The sequence below is a fragment of the Diospyros lotus genome, chromosome 15 (assembly GCF_014633365.1).
Source record: "Diospyros lotus cultivar Yz01 chromosome 15, ASM1463336v1, whole genome shotgun sequence".
NCBI lineage: Eukaryota > Viridiplantae > Streptophyta > Magnoliopsida > Ericales > Ebenaceae > Diospyros > Diospyros lotus.
Genome location: NC_068352.1, coordinates 19,140,449 through 19,165,074, shown reverse-complemented (window position 1 = coordinate 19,165,074; position 24,626 = coordinate 19,140,449).

Below are 24,626 nucleotides of genomic sequence, written 5' to 3'. Positions count from 1 at the left end.
CTCGAAACGACGTTGTTTCAAGGGCCTCTTGGGGTGAAAAATTTAGGAAAATCCCCTAGCGCACGAGCGAACCTCGAAACCCAGACCTTAGCCACCCCACGCACGCACACAACCACTCGAGCTGTTGCTTCCCTCAATACATATATACCTCCAAAAATATTTAAAGGGGTTTGAGACCCACTTCTCAGAATCGCACAACCCCAAAACTTTCGAAAACCAACACTTACACCCCACATTTCTTTTATCCCTTATTCCACTTACACCCTGAGCATTCCCACAAATCCACCAATTTAATTTATTTCATTATTATTATTATTATTATTATTATTATTATTATTATTATTATTATTATTATTATTATTATTATTATTTCTTCATTAAATTCCAAATATCCAATAATGAGCTCTAATACTGAAATTAATTATTATTATTTATCTCTAAAATTCTGGGACGTTACACCCTCAAATTCTATTTGATTCGGGCATAGTTCAAACAACAACAGAGTAGAGGAAATTGGGAAGAAAACAACAGCAAATAGCGATGGAAAAATAGGAAAAATCAAGAAGAAATTGGAGGAAAAAATTATAGAGTTGAAGTTTGAGGATACTAGGTAAGTAGGAAAGATATATTAGAAATTCTTTACAATTAGAATTTAATTTAGAGTGTGATTTTACTAATTTTGGTAAAATTATATTAATTTGCATATGTATTAATTTAGTGACGTGTGAGCAAAAAAACACTAAAATTAGCTATTAAAAGGCAAGCTTTTTACTTCCTTTGCAGGTTTCCTTCACTTTACGAGTTCCATTCCCTCCCTTAAGAAGATTCGATTTCAAGAATTATTTATATGCATTGTGGATTTCGTTAGTGTAAATTGAATTAAATAAGAGATTTTTTGGGATTTTATTTGTTAAACACTTACGGGGCATTGTATTTCCCCTATTTCCTTGGGAATGATGCTAAACTAATTTGGGACTAGGTTCCTAGAGGTTAGGGTACAATTATGGGTCTCTCGGGTATGAGCGATTGTAACAAGGAACATGAGCTGTTGAGCGGTGAGGTAAGTGTCAATCATTTTGCGACGATGGAGCAGACTGTTGATTGACCTGAAAAGACTGTCGCTCTTAGTCACTAGATATGGCTAGTTTCGCCAGGGTGAAATAGAGAAGTAGTTTCTGAAAAACTAGGGAATGAGGTAGGTTCAGGTATAATGGGATATTCAGGCCACTGGCTACTGCTAGTCTCGCCAGGGTGAAATAGAGAAAAAGTTTCTGGAAAACTAGGGAGTGAGGTATGTTCAGGCATAATGAGATATTCAAGCCACTGGCTATCGCTAGTTTCACTAGGGTGAAATAGAGAAGTAGCCTTTGGAAAACTAGGAAGTGAGACATTCTCTGGGATAATGGGATAACCAGAGCTCCGGAATGGATTTGGATCATCCACAGGCAGTGATCCATGAGAGATAGGTCCAAAAATGTCGGTAATGCTCAGATCAGGTTCTGGAATAGGGTGTGGATGAGGTTGTGGGTGAGACCAATTTGGAACCGGTTGAAGATATGGAGAATGGTTTGCAAATAGTAAATTCTGTAATAAAGCTTCATAGGCTTGTAAGTCGACAACCTATTGTTGGAGATCGACAACCTGTTGTTTGAGGGAAAAAATATGAGATACACAACCGAAAACAGGATTTTGAAACTGAGCTTGAGCTTCAATAGTGAGTGTAGCTACAATCCCATATCGATCACTTACGAGAAGTTGGAATAGAATTTTGGAGGCATTACTAGCACCAAAAACCTGATGGATGGCAGTAAAATGAGTAAATCCTTCCTCATGAAAGAAGTAAGGGTAAAAACACACGATGGGGTACATCTCCTCCTCAAGACTTTGCAGGTACCACATGGAAACCCGGGTCCTGACATGATTTGTAGATGGATTTGGGTATTGGCTAGATCTAACCAGATCTGGGGATAATCTAATGGGTCGGATCTAGATGAAAGGGATAGATCTAAGTGGATTGGGTTAAATTAGATCTAATTTAGGATCTAGATTGTAAGATTTCAAAACTAAGGTTAGGAGGAAAAACTGACAGACCTGAAAAAGAACAACAACGAGGAAGATCCGAGGGTCGGCGGTGGTCGGGGAGGCCAGGCAGCGGTCGGTGGCTACGCGAAGAAGCAGGCATAGGCGGCAGCGAGGCCAGATTTGGCCAAGGGAGGCGATTGATTATGGCAGCGGGTGGCTGTGATGGTCCGATCGGCGATTGCACAATTACTGGAGGCGGCCGAAAGTTGCAGCGGCGGCGGGGCACTATGTGCACAGGATGTAACGCCCCACTTTCAATTACACAATGAAGCAATAAGATATTCATTATATGCTAATAATGAACTCATGCGTTATTGGAAATCCTTTATCAACGGAAGCATGGATCGAACCTGAGTATGCTAAATAGCTAGGATTTCCACAAGTTTAAATAAAAGTCCATCACGTACCCACATATCAGAAAGTTATAGTAGCTTCACAACTACATAAATTTTACCGTACAGTCGCAGAACCGCACACAAATACCATACATCCTTAAGTATCTTAACTGCTATTTAAATTACAACATTGGGATTACACGGGTACACAAATAAATCCAATTCTAAATTAGCCAAGCACCACGTCTGAACCTGGAACGTTGAATGTTCTAGAGGTATGAAACACCCAAGTTAGATTATTACATCAAAGTGAGTGGTACAGGGAAAGAAACTATGCATGCAAGAGCAATATGTAGCTTTTTCAGAAGACATGCAGAAATAAGAACCAAATCTCTCCCAAGATCACGTCTCACCGCAAGAGCACGAGATCCCCTGTGATATCCCAACAAATAGCCACAAACACAAATATCATGATACGTATAAAATAGGCAAGATTTTCTCAAAAGCAATATAACATGAGATGTACCTCTCGGCCCCCTTACATAGGCATAAGATATCCTCCTTACTTGCCATGTATGAACCCCTCGACCACCTTACACAAGCTCGAGGTAGCCTCCTTACACAGGCCCCCGTGGTAGTTCACACACGACAAGCCACCAACTAGCCACAACTACCAAATGACAATATGTATGACAAAGCAGAAGGAATATGATCACAAGCCACGCATGAAAGATGTTATGGTCAAACTCGATGCAACAAAGTAGAAAGGATATGCTCGAAACAAAAAGGAATATAAGATGTAAGCAACAAACCATCCACAAGTGAAAACCAAGAGTGATCAATAAGAATCAAGGAACATGCATAAGAACCACTCACAAATGAAACCAAGAATGATCAAGAGGAAGCATGCACAAGAACCACTTACCTTGATCGTTTTCCCTTCGATAGCATTGTTTACAGCCCGATTTCGAGCACTAGGGCTGTTAAATATTTTTACATAGGGTTGTAGGTAATTAAAATATGAGAACAACAGTGAAAATTTCAGGCCAAACGGAGGCTGGACGCGCCCTCACGCCCCCCCCCGGAAGGTTGGCCACGCGTTACCTCCTCCCTTGTTACGGATTTTGCAACCTAAAATTAAAAATGCTATAACTTGCTCATTTTTGCTTCGATTCGCTCTCCGTTTGAACCTACAGACTCTTATTTTCATGCTCTATGACCCTATGGAAAGAGAATAAACTCACCAGTTCGATTTCCTTTATGTTTTTTCCACTTTCCGACCAGGTATCTCTATCTTCCCTTCTTTACTTTTTCTTTAGATTTCTTGCACTTGTTTTCTTTCTTACACTTTAGATTCACATGGCCTCTCCTCCTCCCCTTTATATATCCTCTCAAATCCAAAATCTTCAAGATATCTCTTAGGCCTTAAGTTTCCTCATTTTCTACCCTAGCAATCATTACCATCTTTGATTTTTCCTTATCTTTCAAAGTAAGTGTCCATTTCTTCCAATCCAAAGCCTCCAAATACACCCTCACGTGGCTTTAGGATAAGCACTATTATCGTAAGCCAATCCTAATCTTTCAAGTCAAGTTTTTCAAGTTAGACTTTTAGGATAAAATCAATCATTACCATCATTCTTCCTATTCAAGCTTCTCATTTCTTCCAATCTCAAATCTCCAAATCTTATCTTCACATGGCTTCTAGGGTAAGAACCCATCATGGACCTTATCTCTTCCTTTCCAAGCTAACCTTATTCTTCTAAGCTAAGCCACCTTAAGACTTTTGGGTAAAATTCATTATTACAACTTCCAAGCTAAGCCACCTTGAGACTTTTGGGTAAAATTCATTATTACAACTTCCAAGCTTAATATCAAATTTCGGGGTATTACATAGGAGGTTGAGGCCGCGGAGGCGACGGTCGACGATGGAGATCGAGGGGCCAAGGAAGTCGGCCAGAGGTGGATGCAGCGATTATGGCGGGGGCCGAGAGTGGCTGGGCTGTGTGTGGTCGGTGGGCATTCTCAGAGAAGAAGAATAGAGGAAGAAGAAAAAGAAAAAGAAGAAGAAGAAGAAGAAAAAAATTATCTAGGCACGCGAAAGTTAAGTTCGGGGTTTTCGGGTATTTATAATCCCCACCTTATGTTTCAAAGCATGGAGCAACATAGATAGGTAATCAGGAAGGTTCTTCCCTAATTATTAACTAATTTGGTGCTAATATCGAGGATGAAATTTTGAGATTTAGAATATATGGCAAATTTTGAGGACGAAATTTTTGTAAGGAGAGGAGAATGTAATATCCTAGTATTTTGCGAAAATAATAATAATTAATTTTTTGTGTTTAAAATATATTTGACATCCATTAGAAATTATAATTGAGAAAACTAATGGGCTTAGAATTAGTGGGCTAAGTTGAAAAATGAATGGCTAAGTAAATGGGGTTAGAGTTAGTGGGCTAAGTTGAAAAAGGAAAGACTAAGTAAATGGGCATAGAGTTAGTAGACTAAGAAAACGGGCTTAAAATTAATGAACTAGATGAAAGAATAATCTATTCAAAAGAAGATTTAATGGAAAATAATTAAGGTGACAAAATAATTAAAGATAGTGGGTCACTATAATTATACTAAACTTAATTCAACCTTCTATAAATAAAGGAAACTTGAAAGGTTTGAGGACTTAAATTAGAAAGAGAAAGGTTGTAAGAAAAAAGATTTGAGAGTGAGAGAGAGATTTGAAAAAGAGAAAGAAAGAAAATAGGAAAAACAAAATATAGAGAAAAATACCAAAAATTCTTAGAAAAATTCTATAGGCTGGGTTTAGTTGTTTGTGTGAAAATTTGTGGCAGAAGACGTCGTTGGATACGCAAACTGAGACTTCGTTGCAGTATAGAAGAATACTGAATCGCTTCGCGGGAAGGTGAGTTATCTTTAAAAATTTCTTCAAAAATTCCAAAAATATGACAATGATATTTTAGAATTGTTGATGATGAAATTGGAAGAGAAATGTATGATCGGTATTTATGATGAATTTTTGAGGCAATAGATGCTTGGAAATCAAAGAGAAAATGAGAAATAAATAGAGTATGGATGCTGAAAATTATGAGAAAATTTCTAGGGTTTAGGAATATTGTTTTAGGAATTATTATGAAGATAAATTGAGAAACTTTTATGAAAAAGTATTTTATTTCATAATATTGAGGAAATAATAGGAGGAAATGGGAGAAATTAGGAAAATTAGAAAAAATTAGAAATCCATTTTTTTTAAGTAATTATGATGCCCATGGTACGTCAAGGTTCATAATTGAGTACGATAGGAAGTCCGACGCAAATTTTGAGGCAAAATTACGCTAGGGGCAAAATTATCTTTTTGTAAGGTAAGTGGTACTTCTCAACTGGATTTAGTTTTATGAAAATGGTTGGTTTGTAAGTGGTTCGACCCAAAATTCAATTTTTATGTAAATGATTTTGTCATGTTGTCATACCTTGATGTGAATATGTCATGTAGATTGCATTTACATGTATTGGTGATAAAATATTCATACGAGCATGATGAGATTCATGGTCATACGTTGCATGGGTTTGGGATTAGGTATTGGCGTCGTTGTTTTGCCAAGGGTGCACCCACACACCCTGGTCTGGTAGGGAGACTGTAAAAATGACTAGTAATCTTAAGGTGCAGTCGACCCAAACATGAGAGTTATGATGTTATGTGCATCGCTTTCATACATGAGCATTAAATACTCTATTTCCTTACTTAGATGATTCATCATCTAACTTGGGCTTTGCCCCTGGAATATTCAAATGTTCCAGATGGAGACTGTAGTAGAAACGAGGATGAATGAGGCATGAAATGGCACTTAGCAAAGTGCATGATGAGTTGAATGTATGTTATGTAGCCCATGTATTTAAGTTCTGCTACTTTGAATTCTAAACGTTTTGAGGAATGATGATGTATAACCCTAAGGTTAATGATGATGTAAGAATTGATTTATGATTAATGTTAAGATGTTAGGTTTGATTCTAGCTTCCGCATTTAATGTTTATGATGATTCTCTTTTGAGATAAATGTATGGAGATTAAGTTTTGTTACTTTGAATTCTGAACGTTTTGAGGAATGATGATGTATAATCTCATTTATAGTTAATGATGATATATAACCTTATTTATGGTTAATGAGAATTAATAATTGATTTATGATTAATGTTAAGATGTTAGGTTCGATTCTAACTTCCGTATTTAATGTTTGTGTTGATTCTTTTTCGAGATAAATGTATGAATATTTTGGGATGGATAAGAGCAATGATATGGTTTAGTTTTAGTAGTATTGAAAAAAAAATTATTATTCTAGAATTGTCCTAAGTAATAGCGCGCTCGGAAAATGGGGCGTTACATGGGGCAGCTCGGCTGACCTACTATACCTGCCAACCCTAAATAAAATGGGAATTCTCGAAGGGGAGCTAAGACCATTTGACGGGAACCTGATTGGTTTTTTTAGAGAGCAGGTGAGCATCAGGGGCTACGTCGACTTACTAACTTCATTCGGGATAGCTCTCATAGTCAAAACAATCAACATCTGATATCTAGTCATTGATTGCCAGACACCATATAATGTGCTGCTTAGCCGCCCATCTCTCAACAACTTAGGCACAGTAGTATCTACTCCCCATCTAACCATGAAGTTCCTAGTGTCAGACACTAAAGTCGGAGCTGTTTATGCCGACCAAAAAGAGGCTTGGTAATGCTACCATGACAGCCTTTGGGTTCGAAGCCTCGAGCCTGACAAGGACAATAAGGGAAGCAAAACTCCTAGGAGTAGCAGTCAAGTGGTAGGAACAAGTAGCCAAGCCCCACATCCCAGCATGCACATGGCAGAGTTAGAAAAGTAAGATTGGCCAGCAAATGACCATTGTTAAGCCATAATAGAACCCCGCCTTGAAGGACTAGACCCCTGCCTGGAGCAAACTATATATGGCAAAAATACCTCACTAGATCAACATTAGCAACAGAGCCTGCCACCGAGTTGAAACCAAAAAAAAGCCTTTACCTAGATCGAAAGGTGTGGGGAAGCAAAGGCGCACCATAACTAAGAAGCCATCCTTTCGGGGACCCATTGTTACAGATATGCCTTACAAAATATGTAACACCCCCTCTCCTAGAACTGACCGAGAAGAGGTGCTACTGGAGATAATAAAATAAACTGGCTGATAAACTGAAATCTGATACCATGACTGAACATCTCAATCAATTGGAATAAAAACTCTGAGTCAATACAGACTAAAAACCATAAACTCTGAGTAAGGGACAATCCCTCAACTGAAATATAAAATAGATCTAAACTGACAAACACTATAAACTAACAAACTCCTAGACATCTTTAATCTTGAGCAACTCCATGTACACACACTACTGAACACTGCTGTTAGGCCCCACATCTGATACTCCCCTGCTAGAACCTAGAGGGGTGAAGAGTACAAGGTGAGTTACAAAAGCTCAGCAAGTAATAAGCTGGAAAGAATACTGAAGCTGAATTGAATAATATCGATATTGATAAATAACTCACTGAACTTGTACTGTATAATCACTATCTATTTGAATTAATAAAAATGTAATGCACATAAACTGTAAATTAAATACAAGTATGCAACTTTGGCTCATAGGCCCACATAATATGATAATGCATACCTGTCTTGAATTGAAACTTGCATACATAAAAACTATAAGCACATACTGTGGGCAAAGCCCCTAGCCCCCTGGTTGCCACCAGGCGAGCAACTCATAAACTGAGCTGAAACTGAAACTGATGGGATCCCCGCGGACAAGCCGCCTAGCGCGCATAATGCAATGCAATGCTCACATAAATGCTGGCACACGATATGTAGTGCTCCATATAAAGTCATGCTCAATGCTCATACCAAAATGTATGCACACAATCTCACAAAAATAATGCTGATCATGTTATAATAATGCTAAACATGATATGATCTTCATCTATATATTAGAATACAAAGATTCAATGAACTATGATTTAGGGTATGGGTATGATTAACTTGTCATGTTCTGGCTTATGAATTCAATGTTGGAAGGTATTGAATACATTAATTGAATTAAACTTGAATTAGGACTCACTGGAAGCTAAATTGGATTTCTGAAAAAGTCATCCGGTTATCAGAAAGGATATCCGGATATGATGAAAGACATCCGGATATGAAGAAGGCTCATCCGGATACACTGACATTCAAAACAGAAGCTATTCGGATATGCTGGGATGTATTTGGATATGAACTATGACATCCGGATATGATTCTAGTCATCCGGATATCTCACTGATGCATTCGGATATAACTGGGGACTATTCGAATGAAAAATTCAACTTTTGAGGGAGGCATTCGGATATCAGGTAAGACATCCGGATATTATCTTGACCTTTCCGGATGTATAAACAAACCATTCGGATATCATACTCGAAAAACTTTAGATACATCCGGATACGATACAAGGTATCCGGATATTAGAACTAAGAGTAATAGAACTTGCAATCCAAAATGGATAAGGATTAATAAAACTTGCAATCCAAAATGGATTAGGATTAATAGAACTTGCAATCCAAAATGGATGAGGATTAATAGAACTTGCAATCCAAAATGGATAATGATTAATGGAACTTGCAATCCAAAATGGTTGAGAATTAATAGAACTTGCAATCCAAAATGGATAAGGATTAATAGAACTTGAAATCCAAAATGGATAAGGATTAATGGAACTTTCAATCCAAAATGGATAAAGATTAATAGAACTTGAAATCCAAAATGAATAAGGATTAATGGAACTTGCAATCCAAAATGGATGAGGATTAACAGAACTTGCAATCCAAAATGGATAAGGATTAATAGAACTTGCAATCCAAAATGGATGAGAATTAATAGAACTTCCAATCCAAAATGGATGAGGATTAATAGAATTTTCAATCCAAAGTGGATAAGGATTAATAGAACTTGAAATCCAAAATGGATAAGGATTAATGGAACTTGCAATCCAAAATGGATGAGGATTAATAGAACTTGCAATCCAAAATGGATAAGAATTAATAGAACTTGCAATCCAAAATGGATGAGGATTAATAGAACTTCCAATCCAAAATGGATGAGGATTAATAGAACTTCCAATCCAAAGTGGATAGGGATTAATAGAACTTGCAATCCAAAATGGATAAGGATTAATGGAACATGCAATCCAAAATGGATAAGGATTAATAAAACTTGCAATCCAAAATGGATAAAGATTAATAGAACTGGCAATCCAAAATGGATAAGGAGTAATAGAACTTACTCATAACTTCACTGTTATACGCATATATATATATATACGCCTCTGCTTACTGATATAAATATGAAAACTACAACGAAGAACTGGAATAATCTGAAATCAAAACTAATATGAACTTGTAATGGAAGGGATTAGAGGAAGAATACTTGCCTGATAGAACTCTCTGATCGAACCTTGGAGCGATCCTGAAGACTCTAGCAAGCCTCTGCTATCTCTTGGCCTTTTTGTTCTTCACACGGTGTGAAGAAAAACTAAGCTAATGGGCTCTATATATAGACATAAAGTCCTAGATCTCTTTCCTTTTATAACTTGGAATCCCTCTCCTAATTGAACTTGGAGACTCTCAAAACCTTCTCCTATTGGGACTAGGAGACTCTTAATCCAAATCCATCTCATACATGGATTCTCATTCTTCTTTAAATACATAGTCCCACTTAATTAATAATAATACAAAAATTATTATTAAAACTCTCAAATAATAATAAAACTCCAAAATCACCTTCATGCCCTTGCATTTAATTTCCAAAAAAAATAACTAGAATTAAATGCTCTTTAAATGCTATTTATATACTATTCTCTCAATTAAAAATTTAAATTGCCACATTGGCAAATTCTTTTAAACTCCAAAATTAAAAAGAAATAAATGTTATTCTTTTCCTTCAAAATCTCTAAATTGCCACATTAAATAATTAATTGACAAAATCGTTTAATCAAATACTTCAACAATTAATTAAATCATTCTTGAATAAATACTGGGCCCTCTAACGGGTCGTTACAATTTCTCCCCTCCTTAAAAGAATTTGGTCCTCCAAATTCGTACCTGGTTACTCAAACAACAAGGGGTAAAGACTCCTCATCTCTTCTTCTTATTCTCACGTCGCCTCTTCTGACGAGTGTCACTTCCGTTGCACTTTTCACGAGAGAAATTGATCGATTCCTCAAAAGTTTTTCTTTTCGCTCTAGAATACTGGTAAGCATCTCTTCATAAGACACATCTTCTCTAACTTCAAGAGTCTGAAAATCAATCACAAGCTAAGGATCTGGCACATACTTCCTCAACATCGAAACATGAAACACGTTATGCACATGGGATAATTGAGGTGGCAAAGCTAACTCATATGCCAAAGTCCCTATCCATCTCAAAATCTCAAACGGACCAATGTAATGGGGACTAAGCTTCCCTGTTACGCCAAATCTTCGCACACCTTTAATAGGCATGACTCTCAACCAAACATGGTCGCCTACCTCAAACTCGAGGTCTCATCGTCTCTTATCTGTATAGCTTTTCTGTCTGTCTTGGGTTGTTTTCATTCTAACTTTGATCACTCGGATCTTTTCTGATGTCTATTCAATAATTTTAAGACATAATAAAACCCTATCACCAATCTCTTCCCAACATATGTGATCGACATAGTCGCCCATACAAAGCCTCATAGGGTGACATTCCAATACTTGAGTGGAAACTATTATTGTAGATAAATTCTACCAAAGGTGGATACTCATCCCAACTACCTTGGAAATCTAGAACATAAGCTCTCAACATGTTCTCTCAACATGTTCTCAAGAGTCTTGATAGTCCTCTCTAACTAACCATCTGTCTAATGATGAAATGCTGTGTTGAACTTCAACTGAGATCTCAATGCATCATGCAAAGCTCCCAAAAAATGAGAAGTGAAATGAGGATCTCGATCTGATACAATGCTGGATGGAACACCATGTCACTTCATGATCTCCTCAATATAAATTCTGGTAAATCTATTCAATGGAAAAGTCTTCTTGATAGGTAGAAAATGGGTTGATTTAGTTAAACGATCAACAATCACCCATATAGCATCATAGCCCCTAGTAGTCTTGGGTACCCATCACAAAATCCATAGCAACATTACCCCATTTCCATTCTGGAATAGATAATGGAAGTAATAAACCTGCAGCTTTCTAACGTTCCACTTTATCTTACTGGCATACTGAACACTATGAAACATATCTACCTACATCTTTCTTCATACCACTCTACCAATACTGACGCTTAAGGTCCTGGTGCATTTTCGCAACACCTAAATGGTATAACAACTTTTAAGTGCCAAAATCTCTTACCTAAGATTTCCATCATCGAGTATACAAATATGTTCCTGAAATAAGAGTATACCATCACTCCGTAAAGTATATCCCAAAGGAGAAAGTTTCTCGATATCTGTTAAAATCTATGACAACTTCTCATCTTTTGATTGCTGGTTCTTGTAATCTTTATCCATTTTGGATTGCAAGTTTTATTAATCCTTATCCATTTTGGATTGCATGTTCCATTAATCCTTATCCATTTTGGATTGCAAGTTCTATTAATCCTTATCCACTTTGGATTGGAAGTTTTATTAATCCTCATCCATTTTGGATTGGAAGTTCTATTAATCCTCATCCATTTTGGATTGCAAGTTCTATTAATCCTTATCTATTTTGGATTGCAAGTTCTATTAATCTTCATCCATTTTGGATTGCAAGTTCCATTAATCCTTATTCATTTTGGATTTCAAGTTCTATTAATCTTTATCCATTTTGGATTGCAAGTTCCATTAATCCTTATCCATTTTGGATTTCAAGTTCTATTAATCCTTATCCACTTTGGATTGGAAGTTCTATTAATCCTCATCCACTTTGGATTGCAAGTTCTATTAATCTTCATCCATTTTGGATTGCAAGTTCTATTAATCCTTATCCATTTTGGATTGCAAGTTCTATTAATCCTCATCAATTTTGGATTGGAAGTTCCATTAATCCTTATTTATTTTGGATTTCAAGTTCTATTAATCTTTATCCATTTTGGATTGCAAGTTCCATTAATCCTTATCCATTTTGGATTTCAAGTTCTATTAATCCTTATCCATTTTGGATTGCAAGTTCTATTAATTCTCATCCATTTTGGATTGCAAGTTCCATTAATCATTATCTATTTTGGATTGTAAGTTTTATTAATCCTCATCCATTTTGGATTGCAAGTTCCATTAATCCTAATCCATTTTGGATTGCAAGTTCCATTAATCCTTATCCATTTTGGATTGCAAGTTTTATTAATCCTTATCCATTTTGGATTACAAGTTCTATTACTCTTAGTTCTAATATCCGGATACCTTGTATTGTATCCGGATGGTTTGTTTATACATCCGGAAAGGTTAAGATAATATCCGGATGTCTTGCCTGATATCCGAATGCCTCCCTCAAAAGTTGAATTTTTCATTCGAATAGTCCCTAGTTATATCCGAATGCATCAGTGAGATATCCGGATGACCAGAATCATATCCAGATGTCATAGTTCATATCCAAATACATCCCAGCATATCCGAATAGCTTCTGGTTTGAATGTCAGTGTATCCGGATGAGCCTTCTTCATATCCGGATGTCTTTCATCATATCCGGATATCCTTCCTGATATCCGGATGACTTTTCCAGAAATCCAATTTAGCTTCCAGTGAGTCCTAATTCAAGTTTAATTCAATTAATGTATTCAATACCTTCCAACATTGAATTCATAAGCCAGAACATGACAAGTTAATCATACCCATACCCTAAATCATAGTTCATTGAATCTTTGTATTCTAATATATAGATGAAGATCATATCATGTTTAGCATTATTATAACATGATCAGCATTATTTTTGTGAGATTATGTGCATACATTTTGGTATAAGCATTGAGCATGACTTTATATGGAGCACTACATATCGTGTGCCAGCATTTATGTGAGCATTGCATTGCATTATGCGCTCTAGGCGGCTTGTCCCCGGGGATCCCATCAGTTTCAGTTTCAGCTCAGTTTATGAGTTGCTCGCCTGGTGGCAATCAGGGGGCTAGGGGCTTTGCCCACAGTATGTGCTTATAGTTTTTATGTATGCAGGTTTCAGTTCAAGACAGGTATGTATTATCAGATTATGTGGGCCTATGAGCCAAAGTTGCATACCTGCATTTAATTTACAGTTTATGTGCATTACATTTTTATTAATGCAAATAGACAGTGATTATACAGTACAAGTTTAGTGAGTTATTTATCAATATCGATATTATTTGATTCAGCTTCAGTATTCTTTCCAGCTTATTACTTGCTGAGCTTTTGTAACTCACCTTGTACTCTTCACCCCTCTAGGTTCTAGCAGGGAAGTATCAGATGTGGGGCCTAGCAGCAGTGTTCAGTAGTGTGTGTACATGGAGCCACTCAAGATTAAAGATGTTTGGGAGTTTGTTAGTTTATAGTGTTTGTCAGTTTAGATCTATTTTATATTTCAGTTGAGGGATTGTCCCTTACTCAGAGTTTATGGTTTTTAGTCTGTATTGACTCAGAGTTTTTATTCCAATTGATTGAGATGTTCAGTCAGGGTATCAGATTTCAGTTTATCAGCCAGTTTATTTTATTATCTCCAGTAGCACCTCTTCTCGGTCAGTTCTAGGAGAGGGGGTGTTACAAAATAAAGAAGGTTGCTTCCACTTATTACTTGTCATAGCTTCATGAAGTGAAAAACACGGACTTTCCCTTGGCAGTCCCCAACAACCCTCGGCATACTCTTTCTTTCCCCATCACCCTGAGAATGCCTTAACCCTGATCACCCCGGCCCTACTAGACCAACTAAATACAAGACCAAGTCATCCTCAATGTCGGCTCACCTAGCGCACACGCCAGCAAAAGAAAATGTTCGAACGAAGCCACTAGCAAAGCTGGCCAAAATAACGAGGTATTCCAAAACTCCACATTTTATTAAAGAAAATTCAAATACAAGTGTTAATAGGCACACCGGACCTCGAGCCTACCACAATCTGACCCCAAAGTCATGCCTTGTAACGAATAGGCAGGCCAGGCCTCAAGCCTACCTCAGTCAAACCCCAAAGTCATGCCTTGTAAAACAGGCATGCCGAACCTCGAGCCTACCTCGGTCCAATCCCAAAGTTGTGCCTTGTAACGAATAGGCACGTCGGACCTCGAGCCTACCTCGGTTCGATCCCAAAGTCATGCCTTGTAGCCAACAGGCACGCCGACCTCGAGCCTACCTCAGTCCGATCCCAAAGTCGTTCCTTGTAACAAAAAAGCATGTTGGACCTTGAGCTTATCTTGGTTAGATCCCAAAGTCGTACCTTGTAATGAACAGGCACGCCGGACCTCGAGCTAGACTCGGTTCGATCCTAAAGTCGTGCCTTGTAACAAATAGGCATGCCGAACCTCGAGCTAGACTCAATTTCCCTTTAAACCATGCTCGGGACTCAGAATGACATGGTCAATTGACCCCACGTGGACCTCGGGTATAACCCCGTCATTGCTCTTGGCGCTTAGAGCCCGCCTCGGCCCTATTGAGCTACGCCTTGTATCAAACAAGCGCACAGGACCTCGAACCAGACTCGGTCCTCCTTTATACTGTGCTCGAGACCCAGACCGACATGGTCAGGTCGCCCTGCGTGGACCTCAAACACAACCCTGTCATTTCTCTAGGCGCCTTGAGCCTGCCTCGACCCTATCGAGCCACACCTTGTATCAGATAGGTTCACAGGACCTCGAGTCAGACTCGATCTTCCTTTAAACCTTGCTCGAGACCCAGACCGACATGGTCAGTCCACCCCATGTGGACCTCGAGCACAGCCCCGTCAATGATTTAGGCACCTCGAGCCCACCTCGGTCCTATTGAGCTAGGCTTTATATCAGACAAGCGCACAGGACCTTGAGCCAGACTTGGTCCTACTTTAAACCGTTCTCGGGACCCAGACCGACATGGTCAGTCCGCCCTGCGCGGACCTCAAGCACAGCCCCATCATTGCTTTAGGGGACTCAAGCCTGATCGGCCCTATTGAGCCACGCCTTGTATCAGACAAGCGCACAGGACCTCAAGCCAGACTTAGTCTTTCTTTAAACTGTACTTGGGACCCAGACCTACATGGTCAGTCCGCCCCTTGTTGACCTCTGGTGCAGCCCCGTCATTGCTCTAGGCGCCTGAAGCCCACCTCGGCCCTATCGAGGTGCTCCTTGTATCAGATAGGCATGCAGGACCTCGAGCCAAACTCGATCCGACCCTAAACCCTAAAGTTGTGCCTTGTAGCAGACGGGCATGCCAGACCCTAAGTTTACCTCGGTCTGATCCCAAAGTCGTGCCTTATAGCAAATAGGCATGCTGAACTTCAAAATTACACCAGCTAGATCCCAGAGTACTTTATATCAAGACACAACCAGAAAAGCTAGAAGACGCTATCACCAAAAAGGGCATACAAGACACAATAGAAAACAAGGTACCAAAAAGGCATTTACATTTAGTTATGAAATTTACATCTAATTACAAGCTTCATATCTATAATAATTTTATGTTACACTTACCTATCAAGCTACAACCACTACATAACACAAATGCTTGAAAACACAACTGAAGTAAAGCAAGGCCAAGCAGTAGTCACCGTAGGATGCACTCTTCCTATAAATCATCAATAATCGCTTTCCCTAAAAGCCGCTTGGCAAGGGTTGAAACTCTTTTGTACAGCCTGACATCTTATCCCCAAAGGGGTCGAATTCTACTAGTGTTGCAGTTACTCCTGAAGCAAACCTAAGATGACCTAGGGCCTAGGTGACTCCAACATTTCCCATTTTCAACCTTAGAGCCGTCAAATGACCTCCCACCTCCAGCCTGATGATGTCGACATTAGAGATCTGAGCACTCAGACGTCGGAGCACGATGCCTCCGTCAGAGAAGAACTCTAAGAAAGCCATATCACCCATTTTAAACACAATATGTCTCGCCCATCCTAGTACTACTCTCATCCTAAGACGCTTAGCCTCACACCTCTTGACCCCTGTCCCGCTACCTGGGAAGCTGCCACCCTCGAGGTCGCTAACAAAAACACCCCACCCAGAAGAAAAACCCCCACCATGAAACACCGACTCCATTTCCCTAAATCTCCCACAACTAGGACGCAAACGAGCAAAGATAGCATGGAAGGAAACCAAGGGCTTTTCTCCCCATTTTATAGGCGTAATCGCTCAACGGTGAAAAGATCCTCATCGTCCCCTAAAAATTAAATACGGTCAGACTCCAAAAAATTGCGCCATCAGTATGGTTGTATCCTCGCCTCGAGAAACGAAGGGCCACGCCCACCATGACCAATTAACGTTTTCCAAGTGCTGATAGAGACCAAAGTAGCCCTGTGTCGCCGAAATATTGCCTCATCTATAACCTTGAATCTCGTGCTACGCGTATAGTTCCCCCAAACCTCTACCAAACTCTAGAGTGGGCACCCCGAAAAACATTTTTCCTCCCAAATCCTAAGATCGGGCCACAGCCATATCACTTAACTCAGGAACCACTATGTCAACACTCAAGCGCCCCAACTTGGCTGGGAGAATGCACGAAATGCTAGAAAGAAAATAAGGAAGACGCCTTACGAAAAGAAAATCAATTGGACATTTCATCACGAATGGTAAGTCAAAAGGCAACAAAAGTCGTAGGTTGCAATATCAAAAGCCCTGACAAAACTGGGTTATCAATAAAACTCTGGAAAACCTATGCTACTATAAAAAATTAAGGCAATAAATTAGCCCAACTTGGCCATAGGCTCGGCATCGTCGGCAGCACCTTCTTCAGCTTATTCTGCCTTGAAAGTTCCCCTTGAAGTCCCAGCAAGTGCCTATTTAGTAGGGTCACCAAGTTGGCTGCCTTTGACCCTCATATACGGCTTGCAAGGCTACAGGTCTAGGCCTGGGAACAAAGTTCAAACATGGAGAAGAGCTTCCTCGTAACCCTTCAGATACTCGTCCGCGGCCTCCAACATTTGAGCCCTGCCAACCTCCAACATCGATCGGGCAGCCTCGAGTGTCCCTTGCAGATAGGAAATCTTCGCCTTTGAATTGCGAAGTGTTGTTCTAGTAGCCTCTAACTGGAGGCTGAGACAACTTATGACCTCACGACAGCGAATTAGCGATGCCTCCGACCCCTCTCGTCTCTAACTCAAGTCAGCTATCACCCTGGCCACTCTTTCCCCTACCTTGCTCTTCGCCGCCTCTTGGACGCGTCTTACCCCCTCTCGATGCAATTACTTGAGAGCACCCACCTTCGATTGGAATTCAAACTCCAACGCCCAACATTTCGCCAAGACCCCCAGAACCCGATCCTCCACCTGATAGTATGCCACCCGACAATCCTGTGAGGCAGAAGGATCAGACACGCCCACAAGAGGCGCCTCGGCTAAGGACTCAACCCCTCCGATATTAGGCACTTCCCAACCAATGATCTCCCTTCTCTTGCAGCAAGTCCCACCAATAACGGATAGACATCAAAAGCAGTTGGAAGAAATGAGGTAGAGGTAGAAGATATCAAATTGACGATCGGAAGGCTAGCGTCTCCTTCGTCGTTGCCGCCAGTGTTCTCCCTCTGTCCATCAAAGATAACCCTTGACATTTTCCTACTAAAATAGGAGACCGCCTTTACCTGTAAGGAATGAGTAGGAAGAAAGACTTGGAAAATAGTGCACCTTTAATAAAGAGGAAGAAATGACGAAAAACCCAGGGGAGAGGAGATGCACCCTTTATACTGCTTCACACGTCGTGTCCAGAAAGAAAGCAAAATGCCATCAGGGGCTTAGCAGAGCATTAGAGGCAAGACACCTGTCACGCACCCATCGCACATTCAAAACTCTCAGGGGAAATTAGAAGCCACCATGCACACCTACGACGATACGCCTTCTTGGCATAACGCTCCATATCCCAAAGTCTTACGCGATGTAAACATCGGGGGGCTTCCTCCGCCACTAAAATCAATCCCCACCTTACAAGGATCGTGAGGCCGGCGATAGCCAGAGCACCCACCCTCCAGAAGCATACTCAAAACCTTATCAAGGGGAGTGTGATCCTTTCTTCTCAAGTTTAGATAGCATATGCAGACAAGAACTCAGTCGTACCTCGAACACATCCGAACAACAGCACGAGACCCCACCACCGCACACTCACTGTAGCCAGCTAACCTTCATGCTCGGACGTCGCCTAGATAATACTCCTATATCCTAGGTGAAACGCCTCGAATCCCGAAGCCACGTGCATTGTGAGCCACCATTTATTTAAGTAAAACCAAAGCTAGCTCGGCCAACTGCCTCTGTTGGACTTTAAACAGACTCTCCAAAACTAGTGCATACAGTAGAAATTGCCTAAGCCTCCATTTTTTAGCTCGATCTCTCACTACTCCATCATCCAACCTGGGGGGCTATGGACCGTCCAGGCCCAATCTCGTCCCTCTCCTTGGGCCCAATCTCAACCCAATCTTGGCCATCTCCTTGGGCCTAATCTTGGTCCTCATTCTAGGCCCAATCTCGGGCTAGCACCAGCCTGCCACAACATCATAGCAATCCCTGCTAGGTATCTACACGATCGCCTCAGATCCCATCCACATTAATGAGGGTCCCGTTGCCACCATGCTACCACCTGAGAACCTCCACTAGCACCAGATAGTCAGTCCCATCACTTGCAAACGCATGACTCATGCATGCAGGAGGACATCTCCTCCTCCTATATCAGTTAACTCTCTTTAGAGCCAATGTATGTTCTGACCTCTGACCTACTGATACATTGCCCTTTCCTTGCTCTCTTACTCACTCAAGCGTTAGAGTGATTGCAGGTGCTAGCCGCCCCCCAGACGGACTTGTTGCGGAGCCCGTGCCTTGTCGTTGTGATCCCACCTCCGATCATCCTTTTTTGGTCAGGAAGGAACGTGTGACTTCCCTTAATGCATTTGAGTAGCATCTATATGACCTTAATTTTTAAAATTCTTATGAGTATCTCGACTTGGGGACATAGAATAATATCGCCATTCTTCCTAGGTCACAGGCTTGGTACGTGTTCAAGAGAAGAGTATCTCTTTGGGCACCCTAAGGACGATCTAGGTGGTGGAAGATAGTATTTCAAATGAGTTGAAGAAAAACCTCAGGGACACTCTAATCGGGGCTATGAGAATGGCTCTCCAGTAGCTACTTGTCCCAACTTGGCCGTCCATATATTGGGTTTTTGCTCTTTGATTTTCTTTATATTTTTTACATTTACTTTCTATTCTTAACTATTTTAAAGACAAGAAATGAGCAATACAATATTTCTCGTGTCTATGATATTTTTGGTTTTCTTGCAAAATACGTTGTTAATTTGTGTGTTTCACATTACATGAATGAGCAGGGTTGCATGTACTAGGCATAAAAATGATTATGATAAGTAATGGTACCTAGTAATGGTCTTAAGCGTTCGTTTAGATCTGCCAACCATGTTAGTCAAGTGATTAAACATGGAAAGACTAGATTGGTTGGTGCAATACCTTAGTCTGTAACGCCCCACTTTTTCAAATACAAAACAATGTGAAATATAAGAAGATATCACCTACGGGCGTTATGGAAACCCTTACCAATGGAAGCATTGGATCGAACCTGAAAGCTTAACCAAAGCTAAATAAAGGGGTTTCCACTAGATTTCATTTCTAAATACAAGAAATGCTCATGACTTCCAACATTCCAAAAATGACTCAACACATCATTGTAGGTACAGATGTAGGACACCCACATACACACCTCTTACAACCCTGAGTACTCTAGCTGCTATTCACAATATATTACTTCGGTTACAAGGGTACATAGTGAAACCAAAATCCCAAAATAGCGAAGCTCCACCTCCTTGCCCACGCTTTGATTTGGAACCTGAAACACTTGATACTTCTGATAAAACTAGGACGTTGAATGTCCTAGGGATATGAAACACCCAGGTTAGATAATTACATCTAAGTGAGTGAATCAGAAAAGGAAAGGTATGTGCGTGTAAATGCAATAATGCCATTATGCAATCCACCCATGTGGTAGCAATGCTAGGGTGTTGCAATCACCCCCGCGGTCATCATAGTCACCCCTGGATCACCGTAAGAGCACGAGTTCTTCCTTGATGGCCCAACAACTAGCCACAGTCACCAACACAAACATGATATATGACAAAGCAGAAGGAATATGCATAGCTAAGGGAAAATATGACATGTAAGCCACAACGACATGATATGTAAGCCAACATCCACACACAAGTGAAGAAAAAAATGCTCAAAGTGTCACAAAATATGCAGGAATCACTCACCTTAATCGTTTTCCCTTCGATAGCACTGTTTGCAGCCTGATTTCAAGCACTAGGGGCTGTTTCTCTAGAAATCACGCATTTCAGTGAACCAAAACTTAATTATTTTTACATGGGGTTGTAGATAATTAAAATAGGAAAATAATGGTGAAAATTTCAGGTCAAACGAAGGTTGAACGCGCCCTCACGGGCCTCCGGAAGAGTGTCCACGTGCCATCTTCCTCCCTGTTACAGATTCTGCAACTGAAAATTAAAAATGCTATAACTTGCTCATTTTTTATCCGATTCACTCTCCGTTTGAACCTACGGACTCCCCTTTTTATGCTCTACGACCCTATGGAAAGAAAATCAAGTTACCTCTTTGTTTTACCCGCTATTTTGGCTAATTTTGGGTGAGATGTCTTTACCCTTCCTCTTCCTTGCTTTCTTTGATTCTTTCTCCTCCTTGTTTATCTTGGTGCACTTGTTCACTTGCTTCACTTCTAGATTCACGTAGGTTTTCTCCCCCCTTTATATAGTCTCCCAAGACCCCAAATCTCAAGATATCCCTTAGCTTTTAAGTTAACCCATTTTTCTTCCCAAGTCATCATTACCACACCTTGAATTATCTCTTTGATTTATCTTTCAATTCTAATTCCCATTTCCTTCCAATCCCAAGTCTCCAAATTACACCTCCACATGACTTTTAGGATAAGAATCCATTATGACAGTTATCTCTCTTTTCCAAAGCCAATGTTATTCTTCCAAGTCATGCCACCATAAGACTTTAGGGTAAAAGTTCATTATTACAATTATCTCTTTTCTCCAAATCCAATCTCATTCCTCCAAGTCATGCCTCCATGCGACTTTAGGATAAGGACTCATCATTACAATCATTCCCTTATTACATTAATGCCCTGAATCAAAATACCATCCATTTTGCTACTATAATCTCCATTACAACATCCAAGCTTTATTCAAGTTCTGGGGTATTACATAGTCTTTGCGAGAGTATTTGCCATTCACTAGCTAAAGCTTTTTTCTTACCTTGTCGTCAAGCATTTGGCTTCTCAATCATAGAGTTAGTGCCTAAAATTCTTAACTCAAGCAAGCAAATGTAGTTTGACATATACAAGCTTTAAAAAATAGAAAACCATGGATGATAGATCAAGTAAAGAGAAGATTTTTGTGTACCTCGAATAAAACACCATTGGTTCAAGTGCTAGTGTAGCGATGAGTAACTAGGGTGAAATTACAAATGCAACTTATGTTGTCTCTTAGCCTTTCGTCAGGCTATCATGGGGGATTGTGGTGTGACCATCTCTAGCTTAACCATCTTGGTGGGTTTTATGCATATGGGACCCTTAGAGCCAAACCGTTATGATAAATTGATCTTTAGGCCGGGTATGCTCCCACTCTAAAGACCAGTCTAAAGAAGAGTGCATCATAAGGTTAGAGCATGGGCTCGGCCCCCCAAAGTCAAGCAAATCATTTTCATTTCGAGAGCGCCAAGCACTGGTTTTTAGAGAAACATTAGACATTTGATACCTTGCTGTGGATGAGTTACCACTGCGTGATTTCTTTGATACCTATTTAGTCGTTTGGGCACATTATATTCATTACCTTCATATCTAGATTAATCGATGCATGGTCCCGATAGAGTAGGTTGTTGGGCATTAATATCCATGTTCTTATTGAGGATCTGGGTTGCCATCAGCTTAGACTTTTCTTCATCTGCCTCTGTAATTTGGCATCTTCCTCTTATACTCTCGACCCATACTTGGGGCCCATTCGTTACAGGGAATCTAGAATGAACATCGCGTCTTCAATTTGATCATAAGGCTCATGCCACGACATCGAGCTCTCTAGGTGGTTAAATTTGGGGGGATGCCTTATCATCAATTTTTTGTGAGAGGACATAGGGTCGGTGTGTAGGTTTCGAGTGGGGTACTTTTTAGTTGCACTCATCTTCCCCTTTCAATTTTGTTTATCATAGGTAATCTAGGTTTTGCCAAAGGTCTAGCACAGGATTCCTATCGGGCATCCGAGTTTGCCGAGAGGCCTAGGCGCCGGATCGACCAAGGAGTCGGGTCTAGCTTAGGGGCTTAACATCAAACTCAATTAAGGGATCCAAGTGAGCCTGCGGGCATAGGCATCAAAGCATCTGGTGATCCCAGACTAGTCCGAGGTCATAGGCGCTAGATTACAACTACGCAACTAAACCTTTTGAGGGTGGAATCATTTTCTGGGTTATCACGTCATTCTTCCGTCCTCTACCGTTCCCTTCGAGGATTAGTCCACCTTAGGGAATCTAGGTTTGGCTAAAGGTCTGGCATGGGATTCCTATTGTGTGTTCAAGTTTGCCAGGAGGCTTAGGTGTCGAATCAACCAAGGAGTCAGGTCTAGCTTAGGGGCGTAGCATTGGACTCAATCAAGGGATCTAGGTGAGCCTACAAGCATAGGCATTGTAGCATCCAGTGATCCCAATCCGTCTCGAGGTCATTGGGACCGGATTGTAACTAGGTGACTTAGTCCTCGAATGGTGGAATCATTATTTGAGCTATTCCACTGCTGTTTTTGTCTTCATCTACACCTTTCAAGGATTAGTTTGCCTTTAGGGAATCTAGGTTTGGCCAAAGGTTCGGCACGGGATTACCGTCAGGTGTCTGAGTTTGCTGGGAGGCTTAGGCACTAGATCAACCAAAGAGTCTGGTCTAGCTTAGGGGCGTAGCACCGGACTCAATCGAGGGATCCAGGTGAGCCTGCGAGCATAAGCATCAGAGCATCTGATGATCCCAATCCGGTCTAAGGTCATCGACATTAGATTGCAACTAGGTGATGCAACCCTCGTAGGTGGAATTATGGTGTGGTTTTCTTGCTAATTACCTGAGGGCCATGCCACTCTGTCACTTTTTTGGGTCTTGCTCGGGTTGCGGTACTTGCATGCACCTCCACAATCAGAGAGTATTGGTATCAATATTTTTTTCAAGCGATTCAACATGTCTTGCCAATATTTGTAGTCAGAGAGGATTAGTATCAATATTTTGTTTTAGAGGTTCGGTGTGTCTCGCCTATGTCCACAACTTGAGAATATCTTATCAATATTTTGTTTTAGTAGTTCAACATGCCTCGCCTACATCCATGACAAGGGAATATTTGTGCCAATATTTTGTTTCAGCATGTCTTGCCTACATTCGCAACTTGAGAACAATTGTGTTCACATTTTGTTTATGCGGTTTAGTAGGTCTCGCCTACATCCGCAATAGGAAAATATTTATATCTATATATTTTGTTTCCGTAGGTCAGTGAGTCTCTCCTACATCCACGATAGGAGAATACTTGCATATAAATCTTGTTTTCAAGGTTCAACGGGTCTCACCTAAGTCTGCGATAAGAGAGTATTTGTGCCACTATTTTGTTTTTACAGTTCAACTGGTTTCGCCTACATCCACGATTTGAGAGTATCGATGTCGATATTTTGTTTTGGCGGTTCAACATGTTTCGCCTATCGAGATCGCACAGATTCACTCCCAAGTAGGTCCGTTGTCATTTTCCGTAGGAGTGGTTGATGGATCATCTTTTCTCTAGTTGCCCTTGATTCAATTGCCTTTGTTTCCATGATTGTTGTAACGCCCCGTTCCCACCACTAGTGCTACTAGTGAATAATCAACCAACTATTTACTCGCTGAGGCAATAATGAAGAGACGGGCTATGTTTCAATAAGAAACGTTCTAGGTGGGAACTAGGTTTCGCCCTTCCTTTTGCTCCACTCAAGGATTCGAGAAAAATATCAAAAAGACCTCGCAGAGATAAA